This window comes from Pan paniscus, chromosome 1, assembly GCF_029289425.2.
Source record: "Pan paniscus chromosome 1, NHGRI_mPanPan1-v2.0_pri, whole genome shotgun sequence".
In the NCBI taxonomy this organism is placed as follows: Eukaryota; Metazoa; Chordata; class Mammalia; order Primates; family Hominidae; genus Pan; species Pan paniscus.
Genome location: NC_073249.2, coordinates 26,808,056 through 26,830,821, shown reverse-complemented (window position 1 = coordinate 26,830,821; position 22,766 = coordinate 26,808,056). Strand labels below are relative to the sequence as shown.

Here is a 22,766-nt window from a genome sequence, read left to right as displayed (position 1 = left end):
ACGTATATATATGTAAATTTAATATAAAAAGTATTAATTTTGGCCAGGCACAATGGCTCATGCCTGTAATCCCAGCACTTTGGGAGGCCAAGGCAGACAGATCACCTGAGGTCAGGAGTTCGAGACCAGCCTGACCAGCATGGAGAAACCCCATCTCTACTAAAAATACAAAATTAGCTGGGCATGGTGGCACATGCCTGTAATCCCAACTACTCAGGAGGCTGAGGCAGGAGAATCGCTTGAACCCGGCAGGTGGAGGTTGTGCTGAGCCGAGATAGTGCCATTGCACTCCAGCCTGGGCAACAAGAGTGAAACTCCATCTCAAAAAAAAAAAAAAAAAAGGTATTAATTTTTACAGAGGATCAGCACAATGAGGGACACACTAGCACAAAGTAAAGACAACTCTAGAGAATACGGAACTAGCAGAGGCCAGGCATTGTGGCTCATGCCTGTAATCCCAGCAATCTGGGAATCCTAGGCAGGAGGATCACTTGAGGCCAGGAGTTGGAGACCAATCAGTGCTAAATAGTGAGACTCTGTGTCTACCAAAAAAAGGAACATTAGCCAGGTGTGGTGGTGGTGCACACCCATAGTTCCAGCTACTTGGGAGCCTGGGGTGGGAGAAATCCCTTGAGCCTGGGAAGTCTACACTACAGTGAGCCAAGATTGTGCCACTGCACTCCAGCCTGGGCGACAGAGTGAGACCCTGTCTTAGAAAGAAAAAAGAAAAGAAAGTGTTAATCCCCCTATGGGAATCTCCTCTTCTCCTGCCCTCTCTGGAACCTCACTTGTCAGTTCTTCCTCCCACTTTCCTGTATCTTTAACCTATCCCCCACTTTTAGCTCCTTCCCATCAACATTTAAATTACTCAAACTTCCTCTGTTTTAAAAACCTCTCCCTAAACTCAGTGAGAGGTCTCCTGCACACCCATTGAGCCATCTGCTCTCCCTGGTGCCTTCTCTACAGCAGCCTGAGCCATGTCTCTAATCCATGAATCTCATCATGTTACTCCCCCATTTACATCACTTCTCCTTGCCTCAGGGATTAAGTCCAAACTCCTTAACAGCCCCTGCTCTGCCCTGCTTTGCAAGGCAGCCTCACTGCTTGCCCCTCTCCATTTCATCTGCTATGGAGTCCAACTGAGTCTCATCTGCCCCTTCAACGCACACTCTTTCTCCTCTGGGAGTCTCTGAAGTGGGTAATATCCTCTGCTTATAATATGCTTCCCCTTAAACCTCTACTCTCTTCCTGGCTAGCTTTGACTCCTCTGTCACTTGTCTGCTTTGGCATCACCTCCTCATAGAAGACTTCTTTGACTCCCGAGATTCTCAGGAGCATGGCAGGTGAGGTGCTCCTCCCATGAATGGATGGAGATTAGGGAGTGTGTGTTATTCATGCTTAATTCACCAGTGCTTAGCTGAGTACCTGGCATAAAATAGTGACTGTGGTGGCCAAAGTAATAACCCCCACCACCACCAATTGCTCATGTCCTATGTTACACAGCACTATTACATAGGAAGGGGGAATTAAGAGTGCAGATAAAATTAATGTTGCTCATCAGCTAACCTTAAAACAAGATTATCCTGGAGTACCTAGGAGAGCCCATGTAATTACAAGCATTCTTTAAAACTGGAAGAGGGAGGCAGAAGGTTAAGAACCAGAGATGGTGGGCACAATGGCTCACGCCTGTAATACCAATACTTTGGGAGGCCCGGGCAGGAAAATCCCTCGAGTGCAGAAGTTCAAGGTCAGCCGTGGCAACATACTGAAGTCCCATCTCTACAACAAAATGAAAACAAAATTCACTGAGTATCACGATGCTTACCTGTAGTCCCAGCTACTGGGAAGGCTGACATGGTAGGATTGCTTGAGCCTGGGAGTTTGAGGCTATAATGAGCCATGATAGGACCACTGAACTCCATCCTGAGTGACAGGGCAAGGTCCTGTTTCTAAAGAAAAAAAGGACATCAGGGTCCTCTCCATCCTGAGGTGCCTACAAGGCATCTCTCTCTGCAAACGCGTAAACATCACCCTCCAACTCCTTACAGAGTGGAGCAGCAGGAAAACTCCTTCACCTCATTTCTGTGCTGCTTAGGAGGCCTGGACAGCCCAATAACCAGCTCCTTGCTGATGAAGCAATCAGGAAATGGCTCGAGTTGAGCTAAGGAGAATTTGGATCCTTCTTCTGGTTCTCAATAGGCAGGGTAGGGGCCAGGCATGGTGGCTCATACCTGTAATCCTTGCACTGTGGGGGGCCAAGGTGAGAGGATTGCTTGAGGCCAGGAGCTCACGACCAGCCTGGGCAACATAGCAAGACCTGGGTGGCATACACCTGTGGTCCCTACTACTTGGTAGGATGAGGTGGGAGGATTGATCACTTGATCCCAGGAGTTTCAGGCTGCAGTGACCCATGATCACACCACTGCACTTCAGCCTGGGTGACAGAGCCAGACCATGTCACAAAAAGTTAGAAAGAAAAAAAAAAGAGAGAGGGAGAGAGACTTTACACAGGCACCACCACATTTGGCTAATTTTTAAATATTCTGTAGAGACAAGGTCTTGCTAGGTTGCCCAGGCTAGTCTAAAACTCCTGGCATCAGGCTGGGCATGGTGGCTCATGCTTGTAATCCCAGCACTTTGGGAAGCTAAGGCAGGCAAATCACCCGAAGTCTGGAGTTCGAGACCAGCCTGGCCAACATGGTGAAACTCTGACTCTATCAAAAATACAAAAATTAGCTGGGCAGTAGTGGCGTGTACCTGTAGTCTCACCTACTCAGGAGGCTGAGGCAGGAGAATCACTTGAACCTGGGAGGTGGAGGTTGCAGTGGACCCCATCACTGCACTCCACCCTGGGTGACAGAGTGAGACTCTGTCAAAAACAACAACAACAACAATAACAAAAACAAAAACAACAACAACAAAAAAAACTCCTGGCATCAAGACATCTTCCTGTCTTAGCCTCCCAATGCCCTGGTATTATACTGTTTCCTATAATTGAAGACACTTGTTCTTATACTGCTTTAAGGTATAAAGGAAGAAAAAAAACAGATAATGGCAAATGTTGGTGAAGGCCGGGCATGGTGGCAGCCTGTAATTCCAGAACTTAGGGAGGCTGAGGTGGGCAGATCACTTGAGGCCAGGAGTACGAGACCAGCCTGGGCAACATGGTAAAATCCCATCACTACAAAAAAAAATATAAAAATTAGCCAGGCATGGTGGCGTACACCTGTAATTTTCAGCTACTCAGGAGGCTGAGATGAGAGAATCACTTGTGCCTGGGAGGTCAAGGCTGCAGTGAACTGTGATGGCATCATTGCACTGCGGCCTGAGAGACAGAGCAAGCCCCTATCTAGAAAAAAAAAAATGTCAGTGAAGATGTGGAGGAATTGGAACCCACATACATTACTGGTGGGAACATAAAATCGTGTAACCATTTTGTTTGGGTATTTCTTTTCTTGTCATTTTAATTGGATTTTTAGAAAATCAACACAGGGTTTCACTATCTTGCCCAGGCTGGTCTTGAATTCATGGGCTCAAGCCATCCTCCTAGCTGAGCCTCCTGAGTAGCTGGGATTACAGGTGTGAGCCATTGCACCCAACTGGTGTAGCCACGTTAGAAAACAGTCTGGCAGTTTCTCAAAAGGCTAAATGTACAGTCATCCTATAATGCAACAATTTCACTCCTAGGCATATATCCCAGAAAAATAAAAATATATGTCCACACAAAAACTTGTACAACAATCTTCATAGCAGCATTATTCATAATGACCAATACATGGAATACATGGAAACAACCCAAATATCCACCAACTGATGTACAGATAAACAAAATGCAGTGTGTCTCTACCATGGAATTCTGCCATAGAAGGAATGAAATATTGATACACACTATGACATAAAGGAACTTTGAAAACACCGTGCTAAGAGGGAAAAGAAGCCACAAAAGATCACACATTGTACAATTCTATTTGTCCAGATTAGGCAAATCTATAGTGACAAAAAAATTAATCAATGGTTGCCTAAGGCTGGTGGCGAAGGTAGGTGGGGAGAGTAGGAGGTAGTGGCTAAGGGGTATGGATTTCTCTATAGGGTAATGAAAGGTTCTAAAAGTGACTGTGGTGATCGATGCACAGCTCTGTGAATATTCTAAAACCTACTGAATTGCAGATTTCAATAAATAAAGTGAATGATATGTGAATATTTTAATAAAGCTATTATTTAAAATAATAATAATAGGGGGCTGGGCACAGGTGGTCATGACTGCCTGTAATCCCAGCACTTTGGGAGGCTGAGGCAGGACGATCACTTGAGGTCAGGAGTTTTGAGCCCAGTCTGAGCAACGTGGCAAGACCCCATCTCTATGATAAAAAATTAGCTGGACATGGTGGCACATGTCTGTAGTCCCAGCTACTTGGGAGACTGAAGTGAGAGAACCGCTTGAGCCCAGGAGTTTGAGGCTACAGTGAACCATGATCATGTCACTGTACTGTAGCCTGAGCAACAGAGCAAGATGCTGTCTCTGAAAAGGAAAGAAAACAAATGCAAGTTTTTATCACTTTGTGAGTGTAGCCAAGTTGGAGGAGAAATAGACAATAATAAAAGAGCACTGAATAATGACGGTGAGTGGCTGGTTAGGCTCAGTTGCTAGCTAAATGGCTTCTAAAAAATTCAATAAAGTTACAGCTCTGGGGACAGTCATGTAGTCAAAGAATGAATGCTAAATTCATTACAAATGTCCATGGTCTTTATTTACATGCCTTCTAGTGAAAAATTCCTAAGTGCCTAAATAGCAAGTCTGCAATGATAGCAGCTGTTTATTAAAGACTACAAAAAAGAAATGGAGGCTGGGCGTGGTTGCTCACATCTGTACTCCTTGAATTTTGGGAGGCTGAGGCAGGCAGATTGCCTGAGGTCAGGAGCTCCAGAGGAGCCTGGCCAACATGGTGAAACCCCATCTCTACTAAAAATACAAAAATTAGCTGGGTATGATGGCGGGCACCTGTAATCTCAGCTACTCAGGAGGCTGAGGCAGGAGAATTGCTTGAACCCAGAAGGTGAAGGTTGCAGTGAGCCAAAATCACACCACTGCACTCCAGCCTGGGTGACAGGAGAAAGACTCTTATCTTAAAAAAAAAAAGAAAAAAAAGAAATGGCATCTTCTTCAAGAATTCCATCGTGTTTCATGATAAAGAAGCTCTAATTTTGCATTTGTTCAAGTATTGAGATGTAGCCAATATGACACCCATCTTGGATAAAATGCAAACAACCCAATTTCATTTTCTCATTAACAAAACCGATTAAGTAGTCTAATATCAATTCTGATCTTATTAAAAACTGATCAGATTTAAAAAAATATGGAATTATGGAGCCAATAAGATGTTACAACCTGTTCCAAGGGGAATTCCAAAATCCACACATATCTGAGACCATCAAGTATGATGAAATATATTTGATTACTATATTGAAAAATAAACTGATTACATAGCCAACAATTGGACAGGGGTCTCCTCATCCACAGCCACACAAACCCGATCATGCAGCTATGTGTTTACAAGGCCTACATAGCCTAGAAGGGACTGGTCTGACTTGAGATTTCATTTGTATTTGTATTTTGAGACAGGGTCCCACTCTGTCACCCAGGATGGAGTGCAGTGGTATAATCACAGCTCACTGCAACCTTGACCAACTGGGCTCAAGAGATGCTCCTGCCTCAGCTGCCCCCATACCTGGGAATACAGGCAAGTACCACCATGTCAGGCATTTTTTTCATTTTTGTAGAGAGAGAAGTCTTGCTATGTTGCCCAAGCTGGCCTCAAACTCCTAGAATCAAGAGATCTGCCCATCTCAGCCACATGAGTAACTGGGGCCATAGGTACATACCATCATGCCTGGCTATATTTATTTTATTTTATTAAATTTTTTTTTTATTTTTGTAGAGAGGAGGTCTTGCTGTGTTGCCCAGGCTGCTCTCAAACTCATGGCCTTAAAACATACTCCCATCTCTGCCTCTCAAACTGTTGGAACTATAGGTGTGAGCCACTGCACCTGGCCTAATTTGAGATTTCTTTTATCTAGCATCCTTTACTTGGTAGGATTGGGAAAGGCAGTAGTGTTTTTTAAAATTACTTAATAATTCAATCAGAATCAAACTCAATCTTGACCACTGCCTTCTCTCACAGCTCACATCCAGTCTGTCAGGAAATCCTACTGACTGACTTCAACGTGTATCCAGGCTCTGACCATCTCTCACCACCACCGTGAACCCGGTCAGGATCACTATCATCTCCCAGCGGGATGTTGCCACAGCTTGGCCCCCATGCTTCTACCCAAATCTTCCCATAGTCTTTCTCAACTTGGCAGCCAGGTCGTGCTTTTAAATCAGGAGACAGATCACGTCGCCTCTCTGCTCAGAAGCCCTCGGTGGTTCCCATTTTAGTCAGAGTAAAAGCCAAAGCCCCAGCAATAGCGTCCCAGGGCTTACACGATCTGTACCGATCCCAGCCCAGCAACTCCCTGGCCTCCTTGCTGACTTCGCTCCCTCTATCTCTTTGCTCCACTGGCCTCCTTCCAGAGCCTCAGACACACCAGAGAGTTTCCTCCTAATGCCTTTATCCTGTTGACTCAGCCTACAATGCTCTTCCCTCAGCACCTTGGCCAGCTCCATCACCTGCTTCAAACTTTTGCTCAATATTCACTTATGAGGCCAACCCTGACCACTCTACTTAACACTGCCATCTGTCCCCATTCCCACCATGCTCATTTCTTTCTTTCTTTTTGAAACAAGGTCTTGCTTTATTGCCCAGGCTGGAGTACACTGGTGCAATCACAGCTCACAGCAACTTCAACCTCCCAGGCTTAAACAATCCTCCCGCCTCAGCCACCCTAGGAACTGAGACTACAGCTGCATGCCACAACACATGGCTTTTTTTTTTTTTTTTTTTTTTGAGACGGAGTCTCGGTCGCCCAGGCTGAAGTGTAAGGGTGTGATCTTGGCTCACTGCAATGTCTGCCTTTTGGGTTCAAGTGATTCTCTGCCTCCCGAGTAGCTGGGATTACAGGCACCCACCACCACACCTGGCTAATGTTTGTATTTTTAGTAGAGATGGGGTTTCACCATCTTGGCTAGGCTGGTCTTGAACTTCTGACCTCGTGATCCACCCTCCTCGGCCTCCCAAAGTGCTGGGATTACAGGCGTGAGCCACTGCACCTGGCCTTTTAAAAAAATTTTGTTTAGACATGAGGTCTCATTATGTTGCCCAGGCTGGTCTTAAGCTCCTGGGCTTAAGCGATCCTCCCACCTCAGCCTCCTAAAGTTCTGGGATTACAGGCATGAGCAACTGTAACATGAGGTCCCAGCTTCATGTTCATTTTTTGTTGTTGCTACAACAAAGTACCCTACATTTAGTGGCATCAAACACCACAAATCTACCATCTTACAGTTCTGGGGGCCAGAAGCCCAACTAGGTCTATTAAGGCTAAAGTCAAGGTGTCAGAGGGGCTTCATTCCTTCTGGGGGAGGCTCTAGACAGAATGTGCTCCTTTGCCTTTTCCAGCTTCTAGAAGCCACCCCCATTCCTTGACTTACCTCGTGACTCCATATTCAAGGCCAGAAGTGCAGCATCTTCAAATCTCCCTCTCTGACCTCTTCTTCCATTACCACATCACTTTCTCTAATTCTGACTCTCCTACCTCCTTCTCTTATAAAGATCCTTGTGATTGGTGGGTATGGGGGCTCCCATCTGTAATCCCAACATTTTGGGAGGCCAAAGAGGAAGGACTGCTTGAGGCCAAGTGTTAGAGATCAGCCTGGGGAAAATAGGAAGACCCTGCCTTTACAAAATTAAAATTAAAATCAGCTGGACATGGTGATGCATGCCTGTAGTTCCAGCTACTGGAGAGGCTACGGTGGGAGGATTGCTTTAGCCTAGGAGGTCAAGGCTGCAGTGAGCTATGATCACATCACTGCACTCCAGACTCAGTGGCAGAGTGAGACTCTGTCTCCAATATAAGAAAAGAAATATACATTTGGTCTCTATGCCCCTGGTTCCTGGCATAGAACTTCCAAAGCTCTTATAAAGCCCTTCGTGACAGAGGTAATAGGAGCATTTTCTGTTTTGATATTTAGTCTTAGTCCCAGGTTCCTGACACAAGGGCCTCTAAGGTCTTTCAGATCTGCAGCATGGTAAGAATGCATGTGGGATGCTGCTGAGCTAACAGGGTGGCTGCAAGCTCCTAGACTGCTTCAGGAGGAGGGCTAGCTGCCAGAGAAAGCAACCACATTTTTTTTTTAAACGGAGTTTGGCTCTTGTAGCCCAGGCTGGAGTGCAATGGCACAATCTCAGCTCACTACAACCTCCACCTCCCGGGTTCAAGCAATTCTCCTGCCTCGGCCTCCCGAGTAGCTGGAATTATAGGGATGTGCCACAATGCCTAGCTAATTGTTGTTATTTTTAGTAGAAATGGGGTTTCACCATGTTGGTCAGGCTGGTCTCAAACTCCTGACCTCAAGTGGTCCATGTGCCTCAGCCTTCCAAACTGCTAGGATTACAGGAGTGAGCCACTGCACCTGGCCCCAACCACATTTTTTGAGGCTTGGAAATTTCAGCCTCACCTGCTGAACTCCAGGAGGCAAAAGGAACTGGAGATTGACTTAACTACCAATGGCCAATGATTTTATCAATCATGCCTCCATAAACACCCAAACAGCAGGGTTTGGAGAGCTTCTGTGTTGCTAAACACAAGGAGGTCCTGGGAGGGTAGTGTGCCCAACAGAGGGCATGGAAGCTCTGTGCCCCTCCCCACTTACCCTGTCCTGTGCATCTCTTTCATTGGCTGTTCCTGAGATGGAGCCATTACATTGAGCCAGTAATAGAAAATAAGGTGGCCAGATGCGCTGGCTCATGCCCATAATCCCAGCACTTTGGGAGGCAGAGGTGGGCGGAATCACTTGAGCCTAGGAATTTGAGACCAGCCTGGGCAACATAAGAAGACCCCATCTATACAAAAAATAAAAGAAATTAGCCAAATGTGGTGGTGGGAACCCTGTAATTCCAGCTACTTGAGAGGCTGAAGCAGGAGAATCACTTGAGCCCTGGAGGTTGAGGCTTCAATGAGCTATGATTGCACCACTGCACACCAGCCTGGACAACAGAGCGAGGCCCTGTCTCTTAAAAAGAAAAGAAAAAAACCTGTTTTTCTAAGTTCTGTGAGTTGTTCTAGTAAATAATTAAACTCAAGAAGAGGGTCATGGGAAACCCTGATTTCTAACTGGTTGGTCAAAATACAGGTGACAACCTAGGACTTGCAACTGGCATCTGAAGTGAGGGTGGTCTTGTGGGACTGAGCCCCTAACCTGTGGGTTCTGCGCTAACTCTAGGTAGTGTCAGAATGGAATTGTGGGATACGCGGTTGGTATCCAGAGAGTTGGAGAACTGGTGTAGAAACTCTGCACACACATTTGGTCAGAAGTCTGTGAGTAGAGAGAAACGTGTTGCGGGAAGTCAGGGACCCCAAACGGAGGGACCGGCTGAAGCCACGGCAGAAGAACATAAATTGTGAAGATTCCATGGGCATTTATTAGTTCCCCAAATTAATACTTCTATAATTTCTTAGGCCTGTCTTTACTGCAATCTCTGAACATAAATTGTGAAGATTTCATGGACACTTATCACTTCCCCAATCAATACCCTTGTGATTTCCTATGCCTGTCTTTACTTTAATCTCTTAATCCGGTCATCTTCGTAAGCTGAGGATAAATGTCCCCGCAGGACCCTGTGATAATTGCGTTAACTGCACAAGTTGTTTAAACAGTATGAAACCTGGGCACCTTGAAAAAAGAACAGGATAACAGCAATTTCAGGGAACAAGGGAGATAACCTTAAACTCTGGCTGCCTGTGGGCCGGGTGGAACTGAGCCATATTTCTCTTCTTTCAAAAGCAAATAGGAGAAATATTGCTGAATTCTTTTTCTCAGCAAAGAACATCCCTGAGAAAGAGAATGCATCCCTAAGGGGAGGCCTCTGAAATGGCCGCTTTGGGGACGGCTTTCTTTTACAGTCGTAGATAAGGGATGAAATAAGCCCTGGGCTCGCGTGGCGCTCCCAGGCTTATCAGGACAAGGAAATTCCCGCCTAATAAATTTTGGTCAGATGGGTTGTCTGCTCTCAAACCCTTTCTCCTGATAAGATGTTATCAATGACAATGCGTGCCCGAAACTTCATTAGCAATTTTAATTTTGCCCAGGTCCTGTGGTCCTGTGATCTTGCCCTGCCTCCATTTGCCTTGTGATATTTTATTACCTTGTGAAGCATGTGATCTCTGTGACCCACACCCTATTCGTACACTCCCTTCCCTTTTGAAAATCACTAATAAAAACTTGTTGGTTTTGCAGCTTGGGGGGCATCACGGAACCTGCCGACATGTGATGTCTCCCCTGGACACCCAGCTTTAAATTTTCTCTCTTTTGTACTCTTTCCCTTTATTTCTCAGACAGGCTGGCACTCAGGGAAAATAGAAAAGAACCTACATGAAATATCAGGGGTGAATTTCCCCCGATATCACACGGGCTCTTCTCTCACCTGTCTACCTGCTTAACTGCATAGGAGAGGCAATGCATGGTGCTCATGAACAAGGCAAGCATTAAAGTCAGACCAGACTAACATTTGACTCAGTCTTAATATTCAGGTGAGCTTGGGCAAATAGCTCATTAACCCCAAGTCTTCATCATTTTGTGCATATAATGGGGATAACTGTGGCACCCACCCGTTTTTGTGAGAATCAATGAAATATTATGCTTGATGTTATTGTGATCATGATACTATCTGACAAGGGCAGTGATGCATGATAACATCAAAAAATTAGAAACTGTAATGAGGTCTCTTGGGCAAAATTCCATACAAGCAAATTACTGTCTCTACAAAGCATTTCTGCCACACTTAATTCACCATTCCCTGAACAAAATGTGCCGTCTTCATTGTTCAGGTCTGTATAGTGCTGGTTTCCCTGCCTGGGCAGCTCACTCCATGCCATCCCAGCCCAATCCCCATCCCTCCACCTCCCCCTTCCCTCCCCACTCTCATACAACTCTTCCTTATCTTACAGGACTTGGCTTCAATGTCACCTTAACTGGAAGCTTCTCTCCCTCTCCAGAAGAGCTTCCCATTGCACTTGATGCATGCACTATTATTTGATCATTTTTGACTTACAGTCCAAGTCTTTTTGTACCTGAATAACATGTTGCCCAGTCAGTTTCTCTTCCTGGATTCAGAAGTCTTTCATGGTAGGTCCAGCTAGAAGTGACAAAAAGACATTTAAAAAAAAAAAAAAAAAGAGGGATGACACAGACAGACATCAGCACTTAAAAGTTTTAAACGATATGTGAAAAACAAAATTTAAGGGCTTCTAGGAGAAATGTAGGAGGGAAGGTGTTACTGGGAAATATGATAGAAGGTTAATTTTTATTTTATTTTATTTTTAGAGAAAGGGTCTTGCTCTATCGCCTAGGCTGGACTGCAGTGGTGCAATCACAGTTAACTGCAGCCTCAACCTCCAGGGCTTGAGCAATATTCCCATCTAATTTTTATTTTGTTTAAGAAATGCAGTCTTGCTCTTAGCAAAGCTAAAGTGCAATGGTGTGATCATAGCTTACTGCAGCCTCAACCTTCTAGACTCAAGTGATCCTCCAGTCTTAGCCTCCCCAGTAGCTGGGACTACAGGTGTGCACTGCAACATGTAGCTCATTTTTTTTTTAATTTTTAGTAGAGACAAAGTGTCACTATGTTGACCAGGTTGGTGGTGATCTCCTACACTCAGGCAGTTCTCTCACCTCAGCCTTCCAAAATGCTTGGATTACAGGTGTGAGCTGCCACACCTGGCTGAGGGGTTAATTTTTAATTATATAAAGAGCTCAAAGCAAATATTAGAAGGAGCCTAAATGCCTCCAGCAGTTGACTGGTACTGGTAAATTGTGATACATCCATATAATAAAATATTATGCAACCATGAAAAGGATTAAGATAGATCAATAGGTATTGGCACAAATGTCCACGAAATATGAAAATATGAAGTGATGTTCAATCACCATGTATGTATCTTGAAGGATATGGCCCATTTTCTCAATTGCAATTATTTCCTGAGATAAGATTATGGGTCTAAAGAGTGAAGGACATTTTTCACTTATTTAAAAGTATTTATTATTTTTATAATTTAATAAAAGATTAAACAGATCATTGAATTAGTAAAAGACAAAGTAACTCTATAAATAAATGGAAAAGACACAGATACCCCAGGCATGGTGGCTCATGCTTATAATACCAGTACTTTGGGAGGGGGTGGTGGGGGGATTGCTTGAGGCCGGGAGTTCCAGACCAGCCTAAGAAACAAAGCAAGACCTCGTCTCTAGTAAAAATAAAAAAATAAAAATAATTGGCCAGGCATAGTGGCATGTGCCTATAGTCCCAACTACTGAGGTGGAAGGATCACCTGAGCCTAGGAGATCAAGGCTGCAGTGAGTTGAGACTGTGCCACTACACTGAAGCCTAGGAGACAGAGCGAGACTTCATCTCAAAAAAAAAAAAAAAAAAAAAAAAAGGACAATAAAGAAATAAAGCTAATAAGCTAACATAAGGAAAGATAAAATATGTGACAAATAGGCTGGGTGCATGGCTCACAGCTGTAATCAAGCACTTTGGGAGGCCGAGGCGGGTAGATCACGAGGTCAGGAGTTCGAGACCAGCCTGATCAACATGGTGAAACCACGTTTCTACTAAAAATACAAAAATTAGCCGGGCATGGTGGCATGTGCCTGTAATCCCAGCTACTCAGAAGGCTGAGGCGGGAGAATCGCTTGAACCTGGGAGGCACAGGTTGCAGTGAGCCGAGATCACACCACTGCACTCCAGCCTGGTCGACAGAGCGAGACTGTGTCTCAAAAAAGAAAAAAGAATGGGTGACAAAGTAATAATATCAGGTCTTTCATTTATCACACAGAAAATAACTTGTTAAATTTTAATACCTGTGTGGGCGAAGGTGCAGTGAAATGGCCATTTTCTTGTAGTATTAGTGGTGTTTAAAATGTATATAAGCCTTCCAGCATAAAGCTTGGAAATTTTTTTTAAATCATACAGACTGTGACTCATTATACCGCCTCCTCCAACTCCTGGCCTCAAGCAATCTTCCCACCTCAGCCTCCCAAAGTGCTGGAATTACAGGCTGACAGCCACCATGCCTGAAAGCTTTGCAATTCACATCAAGGGTAATAAGAATGCTCATGCCCTGTGACTCACAGTAATCTCACTTCTGGAAATTTCATCTTTGGATATAATTCAACCTAAACAAAAGGTCATATGCACAAACACAGTGAAAATCTGGGAGTAATTTTTTTCTCTTTTTTTAAAAAAATATGGAATGCTTCACAAATTTGCATGTCATTCTTTCACAGAGGCCGTGCCAATCTCTCTATTGTTCCAACTTAAGTATGTGTGCTACTGAGGCAAGCATGAGTAATGTAAGATAGAGTGGTTAAGTGAAATAATGAAGAATTATGGAGAATTTAAAAATCTATGCTATTTATAGGCACCTAGTAACAGCTCAGTAAATATTAGCTGCTACTATTATTATTTTTATGGTAATTTCACTCAATTAAAAACTGTCATTAAAAATTACCATTGTCATGGAACATAATGTCTCCTACTGTATAATTGTAAAAACAGATACAATTTGTCCCTTGGTATATGGGGGGATTAGTTCCAGCTCTCCCATTTCTGTATATACCAAAATCCATGCATACTCAAGTTTTCGAAGTCAGTCCTGTGGAACCCACATATAACACAAATGGGAAAATTAGTGAGGTGTGGTGACAAGCACCTGTAGTCCCAGCTACTTGTGAGGCTGAGGCAGGAGGATTGCTTGAGCCCAGGAGGTTGAGGCTGCAGTGAGCCATAATTGCACCACTGCACTCCAGTCTGGGCAACAGAGTGAGACAGAAGGTTGACTTTTTAATAGAATTTTTCTGTTCACTTCAAGATATGGTCAGGATTGTGGCATACGAAAATTCTTCATAAAATTACTATCTAATCCAATTAATGCTGGAATTGGGAACAGCAGAAGTGTCATCTCAGAGCTACTCACAATGAAAGGTGATGTCTGGGGCTCAGGTGTGTTGAGGTCCCCATGCCTGGACTATGGGTGCTGAGTGGGATTTACTTGTCCATCCATTTTCTATATTCCAGCACTGGGAAACTGGGGTTTATCCATCTTGATAAGATGTCATTTAAATTCCACTTCGCAAGAACCACAAATGGAAGAAAGGCCATGAAACCGCAGGACAGTACTTGTTCTCAAGGGAATCTTCAGCTTAGGTGGCTCTGTAAAAGAGAAATTACATTGTTGAAAAGTCATCGCAGGTCAGGTGAGGTGGCTCATACCTATAATCCCAGCCCACTGGGAGACTAAGGCAGGAGGATTCCGTGAGGCCAGGAGTTCAAGACCAGCCTGAGCAACACAGTGAAACCTCATCTCTACAAAAAATTAGAAAATGAACTGGGTGCGGTAAAACATTCGTATAGTCCCAGCTACTCTGGAGGCTGAAATAGGAGGATCGCTTGAGCCCAGGAAGTGGAAGCGGCAGTGAGCTCTGATCTCACCACTGCACTCCAGCCTGGGTGACAGAGTGAGACCCTGTCTCAAGACACACACAAACACACACACACACACACACACACACACACCCAATCTGTCTGTCCAGCCTTGACTAATCAAAAGGGCCTTCTGGTTACAGAAGAGGTATGCTCTTTTGTAGGACAAGGAGAGACCAGCAAGCTTGTTCACAGACTTTTCCTCATCCTCTGCTTAGTTTTCCAAGAACCCTCACAGTGGAAATGGAGTCTCTGGGAAAATGACCTAAATCTTTGGGTTACCAGGGGAGAAATATGCCTCCTTTGTCAATTAATAAATGGAACATCTGCTTTAAAATCCAGGGAGTTCTGCTAGAATGAATCACTCCCTAAGACCCTGACCTATGCATGGAACATGAAAAACTGAAGTTTAACTGGGCGCGGTGGATCACGCCTGTAATCCCAGCACTTTGGGAGGCTGAGGCGGGCGGATCACCTGAGGTCAAAAGTTCTAGATCAGCCTGGCCAACGTGGTGAAACCCCGTCTCTACTAAAAATACAAAAATTAGTTGGGCATGGTGGTGGACAACTGTAATCCCACCTACTCGGGAGGCTGAGGCAGGAAAATCGCTTGAACCCGGAAGGCGGAGGTTGCAGTTACTTCTAGAAGAATTTCCATTAGCCCTTTGAAATCCTTCAACATTCATGAAGGCCAAAGAGTTTTCACCTAATTTAATCTGATGGGTATGTGACCAGAGTCTTTCTAGGGAATAGAGACTCCCAAACAGTTCAGCTGGGCAGTGAGGAGAGAATTTATTACTCAAAATCAAAGGGAAATGAAAAGAGGCCAACATAGAATGTCATTATTCTTTCTTGGCGGGGAATGGATTCCAGAGTCATTCTGTGACCTTTACATGACCTCCTTATTAGCATCTAAAAGCTTCCAGTGTAGGATGCAGCCAGCTAGGTTCTCTTCTAATGTAATAAAATTTGCTTCAGCAAATCTTATGCAGAGCCATCTCCAGGCTCCAGAAATAATAGGCTATAAATTACTGGATCTCCCATTTGATACAATGAAGTATAAGCACGGTCCTGAATGACTCCTCTACATACTACTCTGGGTGGCTTGAAGTGAATTTGATACAAGAACTGGAGCGAGCTCAAAGCAGAGCTAGATCTAGGATTAATGTGGTTGGGCCCAGCTCCTCACTACTCACCTATGAGTCTAGTTCCAGAACCCAAGTAGAGGGTGGGGAAGAAAGGCTCCTGACTTTTTTTCCCTAATGTCTGCATCTCTTTCACATTTCTTATCTCCTTGCAAAGAAACTAAACAGGCTCAGCTGAAATAACTAAATGATTAAACCCTATACAGAGAATCTCCAAAGACTGACAAAATATCATTCAAGACTGTTACAGAGACAACCTTGAGGATGACTTGATGTACCAGTGATCTACAATATTTGGGATCATTCCAAATTCCCATCAAGGATCTGCCTATATCAACAAAGGAGCCAAGGACCAACCATTCAAATGGGCCCTGCTGCCAAGCCTTTTTTTTTTTACAATGCCATCTCTTCATATTGTTCCATTTAACAAAACTGCAGCCCTTCATCTATCCTTAAGTCCCTTGGCCAATGGTACAGAGCCAGAGTATGCTACTCCCTAGTAGGAAATCAACAGGATGACCTACTAAACACCATTCAGAAGATGCTAAGACCCATGAATTGCAACAGGGAAGAAAAGACAGAGAATTAGTCAGACAGGTACATGCTGTGCCAAAAATGCACTATAGCCCCCACCCAATTCTGCCTAATCCTAGCTGGGCTGACACCAACCTGATGAGACAGGCCTATAAGATCTCAAACTAAAACAGAAACTCCTGAACTGGGTTCTTTCAAACCCAGGAAGCAGCAGTAAATCATTAAAGAACAGATAAGTTCTTAAGGTGAGGGAGAGTTTCAGATAAATGGAATGCTGGTAGAACACAGGGCCCAAAGGAGCAAAAGTTAACCTAAGCCCAGGTAGAACCTTGTTTACTAGAGTATTAGGCATGGGTTGGGGCAACTATTCTAACCAGAGAAACTGGCTTCAGTGAGGGCAAGTTGGCAATCCAAGGTATAGCATGCATAGGGCTGGCAAAATTCAGGGTGACTGAAGCAAAAGCTTCAGAACCAGAAAGACCACATCTGGGGGTAGAGCACAAAACTCTCAAGAGATGAATCTTTGTAAGAGTGAGGCAGAACTACATAGCAGTTTTAGGAGATCTGTTGGTGCCTGGCAAGAGCTCCAAACGGGCTATATGCAGGGATGCAGGCTGTAGTCTCAGGAGAGGAGGTTCACAAAAGTCATTCAGTCCAAGACCTCAAACTGTGTTCTCTACTAAAAGGAATCAAGGTTCCCTAGAGAAATGGCTGACTCCATGTATGGTGCAGTATATTGATCCTGGAACATCTTTTTTGCCAGAAAGCAAGGAAGCCATCAAAGTCCAACAGGATCACGTCAAAAAGACATGAAAGTCAACTTGAAGACATAATTATTAACCTAGATGAGACAATGTAAGCATCCAAAACAATAAAGACTGCAATGACCTGAAATACATCAAATGCAAACAATAATCTATGAGTTCATAATGGTATTCAGAAAAAAAACTACTGGTCATTAGAGGGAAGGTTACTAGGTCACTAACTTACTACTCTGAAAAGTGACTTAAGATGAGAGGTAGGGTGGAGAATTAGCTATTTATTCAGTCTTTCCTGTACAAACATAAATTTTTAGGGAGATTGAAGCAGATGAAACAAATCTGGGAAAATGGAGGTAACTGCTTAATCTGTGGGTTGGGTGCATGGAGGTTCAACATATTTCTTTTGTGTATATTTGAACCCCCTACAAAAAAAGCACAAGACAGAATGTGAGCCAAGCAGCTTAGGGTTTAGGCAAGGCTTCTGCCTACAAGAGACACTAGGATATGAGGGGTAGTTTTAGCCCTGATGGACTGAGCCAACTGGAGGTATATAGGGAGGTGCTAAATTGCAGAGGTATCATGTTGCCCAGCACTTGATCAAATCCTAGATCCTAGGTCTGCTTGGTAGCATGCTTCCTAGGTAGTGGATCTGAGGCTACCTATAGAACTTCCTTTGCAGTCATAATTCGCTCAGAAACTACAAAAGTGCTTGCTCTTGAAAATGGAGTCTTTGTCCATTTCACGCTTCTATAAAAGAATACCACAGACTGCATTATTTATAAAAAGGAAAAAAGGAAGGAAAGAAAAAAGGAAGGAAGGAGGGAAGGAGGGAAAAAGGGAAGGAGGGAAGGAAAGGAAGGAAGGAAAAGAAGGAAAGGAAGGAAGGGAAAGAGAGAAAGAGGGAAGGAGGAAGGGAGGGAAGGAGGGAGGGAGGGAGAGAGAGAGGGAGGGAGGGGAAGGGAAGAAAAGGGAGGAGAAGGGAAAGGAGGAAGAAAAGGAAAGGAAAGGAATAAATTTTATTTCTTAACAGTTCTGGATGTTAGGAAGTCCAAGGTTGAGGGGCCTGCATCTGGTAAGGGTCTTCTTGCTGCATCATCCCACTACAGAAGGCAGAAGGAAAAGAGAGTGCAAGAAAGCAAGAGGGCAAAAGGGCTGAACTCTGTTTTATAATAAGCCCACTCTGTGATTACTAATCTATTACCACAATAACAACATTAACTCATTCATGAAGGCTATTTTATTAGGCCCCACATCCCAACTGTTGCATTGAGGATTGAGTTTCCAGCACATAAACTTTGGGGGACACATTTAAACCATAGCAGAGCACTTAGGTTAATTCAACTAAGAGGAGCTGGGAAAATCAAAGGCATGAGAAAGACAGCAAAAGCTAGCAGAGAGAAATGCATAGGTTAAGGAAAAAAGTCACAGTGAATCCTGTAGTGCAGGCTACTTTATCAAAAGCACCTAAAAAAGATCTCATTAACTCCCCCAGCTCACCTCCACTCACATCTAAAGAGCCACACACAGCACCACCAAAGGCAGCACAATGAGAACAGCATTCTCCTCAACAGACAAGCTGGGAGTATCTAGACACCTGACCTCAGTAGCTCCAGAACAGCCCTAAAACAGTTCCTCCCTAACCACCACTCAAGTCACCAGCTTGGAAAGTATTAAGAAAACCCAAATCCTGACACACCACTATGAAACAACTTAAAACAGCAAAGAACAACCCATTTAAACAGCAATGCCAGCTGCTGGGAAAAAAAGGAACAATAAGTAGAGGAGAAACAGACCTCTTGGGGTCCACCAAGACCCAGTCTCTCAGCTTCAGCACTTTCAAATGCAGAATCCATACCCCTCTGGGGCCTGTGGAGCTCCACAAGGCATGTCGTCCTCAAAGATAAATGAGCAGGCAAGCTGGCTAGAAAACCACTAAGGGTATTATTCTTTAAAGAATCTTTATAGGGTCAAAGAGGAATGGGTCTTAACTGGCTATGTGAACTCCCCACAGATTCTGAGGATGATGTCAGTATCCCTTTCCAGATGTGTTTAACACTTTGCAGTCACTTGTATTCCTGCCACTGAGTGCCAGTGCTTTGCTAATTTGAACTGATTCCAGCTCACGCTGACCCCAGCTCCCTGGATGTTACCATTAGCCAAGACTGTCACCCATACTGTACCCTTTCAAAGAATCCTAAAAACAGCTCTTCACCTACTCTTCCAAGACAAGTAAAAATGTCTGCCAAAGAAATGGGGAAAAAAGATTCAGAGAGTGAAAACAATTAATATACTAACAAGAGAGCAAAAAGCAAAGGGGGAGGAGAAACTAGGAAAATCATATATGGGCTCACACCTATTTCCAAAGCTGGGCTAATGTCCTTTTGCTTGTGTCTGAATAAGGCATCAATTTTAAGCTGCTAATGAAAAAAAAGAAAAAGAGAAAGAAGCAGGCCCAGGCTGGGCGCAGTGGCTCATGCCTGTAATCCCAGCACTTTGGGAGGCCGAGGCGGGTGGATCACCCAAGGTCAGGAGTTCTAGACCAGCCTGGTCAACATGGTGAAACACCATCTCTACTAAAAATACAAAAAATTAGGCAGGCACGGTGGCGCATGCCTGTAAATCCAGCTACTCAGGAGGCTGAGGCAGGAGAATTGCTTGAACCTGGAAGGCAGAGAATGTGGTGACCCGAGATCACGCCATTGCCCTCAAGCCACGGCAATGAGAACAAAATTCGGTAAAAACAAAACAAAACAAAACAAAACCACCATAAAATAACTCAGACTTAATTAAATACAATCCTAGTGGTGAATGACTAAAGATGGATTACTCATAACAGAGATAACAGTCCAATAAGAATCCAGGAATCTTACCTTTTAATAACAAAAAAATCCTTTCCTTCGAAAGTAACATCCTCTCAAGGCCAGGAATTCCATTAGTAGAAAGCCTTCCTAAAAAACAAAATTCCTGGCCAGGCATGGGTTCACGTCTGTAATCTCAGCACTCTGGGAGGCCGAGGCGGGAAGATCACTTGATGTCAGGAGTCGAGGCGGGAAGATCACTTGACGTCAGGAGTTCGAGACTGGCCCGGCCAACATGGTGAAACCCCATCTCCACTAAAAATACAAAAATTAGCCTGGTGTGGTGGTGGGCACCTGTAATCCCAGCGACTTGGGAGGCTAAGGCAGGAGAATTTCTTGAACCCAGGAGGCAGAGGTTGCAGTGACCAGCAAGGTTGCGCCATTGCACCCCAGCCTGGGCGATAAGAGTGAAAACTCTATCTCAAAAAAAAAAAAAAAAATTCTGTTGGGAAGGCCTTCTACATAAAAATCTTCAACATGAGACTGGAAAAAAGGGTATGGGATCATCACCGGACCTTTGGCTTTTACAGCTTGAGCTATAAGAACAAAAAGAAAAAGGGATATCATTTAAACACAGTATGTAGAAAAGAATAATTATTGAATCTGTACTGGTCTTTAACTTTTACACTTTGATCTTTAATTCTGTTATTGTGATTGAGTCCAAAGAAAAATAGTATGAGTAAAATAAAAAGAACACCAAAAATGCTAATATTCTGTTTACCAAAGTCTGTAGTGAAATATCCCATTAAATCCAAGTGCAGTGACACACCCATAATCCCAGCACTTTGGGAGGCTGAGGCGGGTGAATCTCCTGAAGTCAGGAGTTCAAGGCCAGCCTGGCCAACATGGTGAAACCCCAACTCTACTACACATACAAAAATTAGGCAGGCATGGTGGCAGAGGCCTGTAATCCCAGCTACTTAGGAGGCTGAGGCAGGGAGAATTGCTTGAACCCAGGAGGTGAGCTTGCCATGAGCTGAGATCATACCACTGCATTCCAGCGTGGGCGACAGAACAAAACTTCAACCTCCAAAAAAAAAAAAAAAAAAAAACAGCTAGCAGGTGACATTTGCTATGGGGAGACTAGGGATATGATCTTGCTGCAATCCTTCCATTTTAGTAAATCTAAACAGTGTGAATCCATTCTGTTTCGTCCCCACTCCACTCCAGAGCCAAAACAAGAAAATCAATTATATTTCTAGTTCTTTAAAAACATATCTAACTAAATCATCTAATTAAAAGATAATATGCATGGTTCCATACTCTAAAAGAAAACTTATGTTCTGCATATCATGGACATTTGATGAATGCTTATTCAGTTGACTGGTGTAGACTTCAATAATAACCTGTTCAATGCATTATGCCAGATGAATCTTGCATCTCAAAAGTAGAACAAATATTGTTCTTTCAGTTTTGTCTACCCATAAATGCAATATTTACTAATAAAAAGAAAATGAGTTTATTGTTCTAGAGAGTATGAGAATTTTGACAACATGAATTCTCCTGTCCTAGGACATAATTAATACTTAGGGGCATACTATTTCATGTGGAAGCTACCATTAAATCAATGTTAAGTGTTAATTACCTCACATAATTTTCTAATCTGACTTAAGACTGAAGACGTACCTCACAAAGCTGATTTATCAAGTTGTAAATCTTCACCTGTTGAATTCATAAGTTCATGTCTGAAAGGTGAGAATAAATACTTAATATTCACTAGGCAATATTCAGCAAAGTAATATCCACTAGTACATATTTAATATTTCATCATGAACTGCGAGTGTGAAGAGAAAAGACAGGCTGGGCACAGTGGCTCACACCTGTAATCCCAGCAGTTTGGGAGGGAGGCCGAGGCAGGCAGATCATGAGGTCAGGAGTTCGAGACCAGCCTGGCCAACATGGTAAAACCCCGTCTGTACTAAAAGTACAATAATTAGCTGGGCATGGTGGCAGGCACCTGTAATCCCAGCTCCTCGGGAGGCTGAGGCAGGAGAATCGCCTGAACCCAGGAGGTGGAGGTTGCAGAAACCATGATCACGCCACTGCATTCCAGCCTGGGCAAGAGAGCAAGATTCTGTCTCAATCAATCAATCAATAAAAATATAAGGAGGAAGCATTTACTGTGTATTTATATGTCTGGTATTATATGAAGCACTTTACTATCTTATCAAATCTTCGGGACAGATCTTCAGTTCTCATGACCACAAAAGAGGATACTAAAGCTCAGACAGGAGAAGAGACGTGGCCAGCCTGTGTCCCCAGGGCCTATGGTCTTACCACTAGGTTACAGTGTTTCCAGATATCACATGTTGTGAGATTTTTGCTTTAAAATGAACCAAAAAAAACCAAAGGCGAAAAAGGCATAAGCTATTAAAAAGTGGGAGAAACACTAAGAGAACCTTAAGCATGTAACTTAAAATATTATGGAAATGTTATTGAATTCATTAGCAAATTTAATGCTAGGTTTTCATTGAGGAGTAGGTTATATTACTCATGATGAAGAAAAATGTTCATTTTAAGTATATTAACATAAATACCATCAATATTGTTTATCATGTTTAAATGTTCACTTAAAGCAATTCAGTTAAAATTCTGCATATCATACAATTTTATAGTTTGCTAGTAGGTTACAAGTAAATAGTCACCCAAATAAAAACATCATGTGTTTTCCACTGGTTGTTGCTCTTTTTAGGTGAGCATTTGATGTATACCAACAGAGAGAGGATAATAACAAATCGCTAATTTCTTTCATCACTATATAAAGGTGGCTTCAGGATAGAATAGTACAAGGGCAATGATGAATTTGAAATCTAACATCAATTCAGTGATGCATCA

General features: G+C 43.5%; 1 long non-coding RNA gene and 1 other non-coding gene across 2 annotated transcripts in view; both read right to left on the bottom strand.

Moving 5' to 3' along the window:
• Positions 1-21,184, bottom strand: part of LOC129397158 (uncharacterized) — a 31,588-nt gene extending 10,404 nt beyond the window's left edge. The window contains exons 1-4 of the long non-coding RNA XR_008624343.2: positions 19,944-21,184; positions 14,128-14,363; positions 11,224-11,288; positions 1,826-1,949 (exon numbers count right to left, since the gene is read on the bottom strand). This is a non-coding gene — a long non-coding RNA (uncharacterized LOC129397158). The remainder of the gene's footprint in view (positions 1-1,825; positions 1,950-11,223; positions 11,289-14,127; positions 14,364-19,943) is intronic.
• LOC117981281 (U6 spliceosomal RNA) lies at positions 13,394-13,497 on the bottom strand. The gene has a single exon (XR_008622753.1). It is a non-coding gene; the product is annotated as a U6 spliceosomal RNA (small nuclear RNA).
• Positions 21,185-22,766: the final 1,582 nt, after the last annotated feature.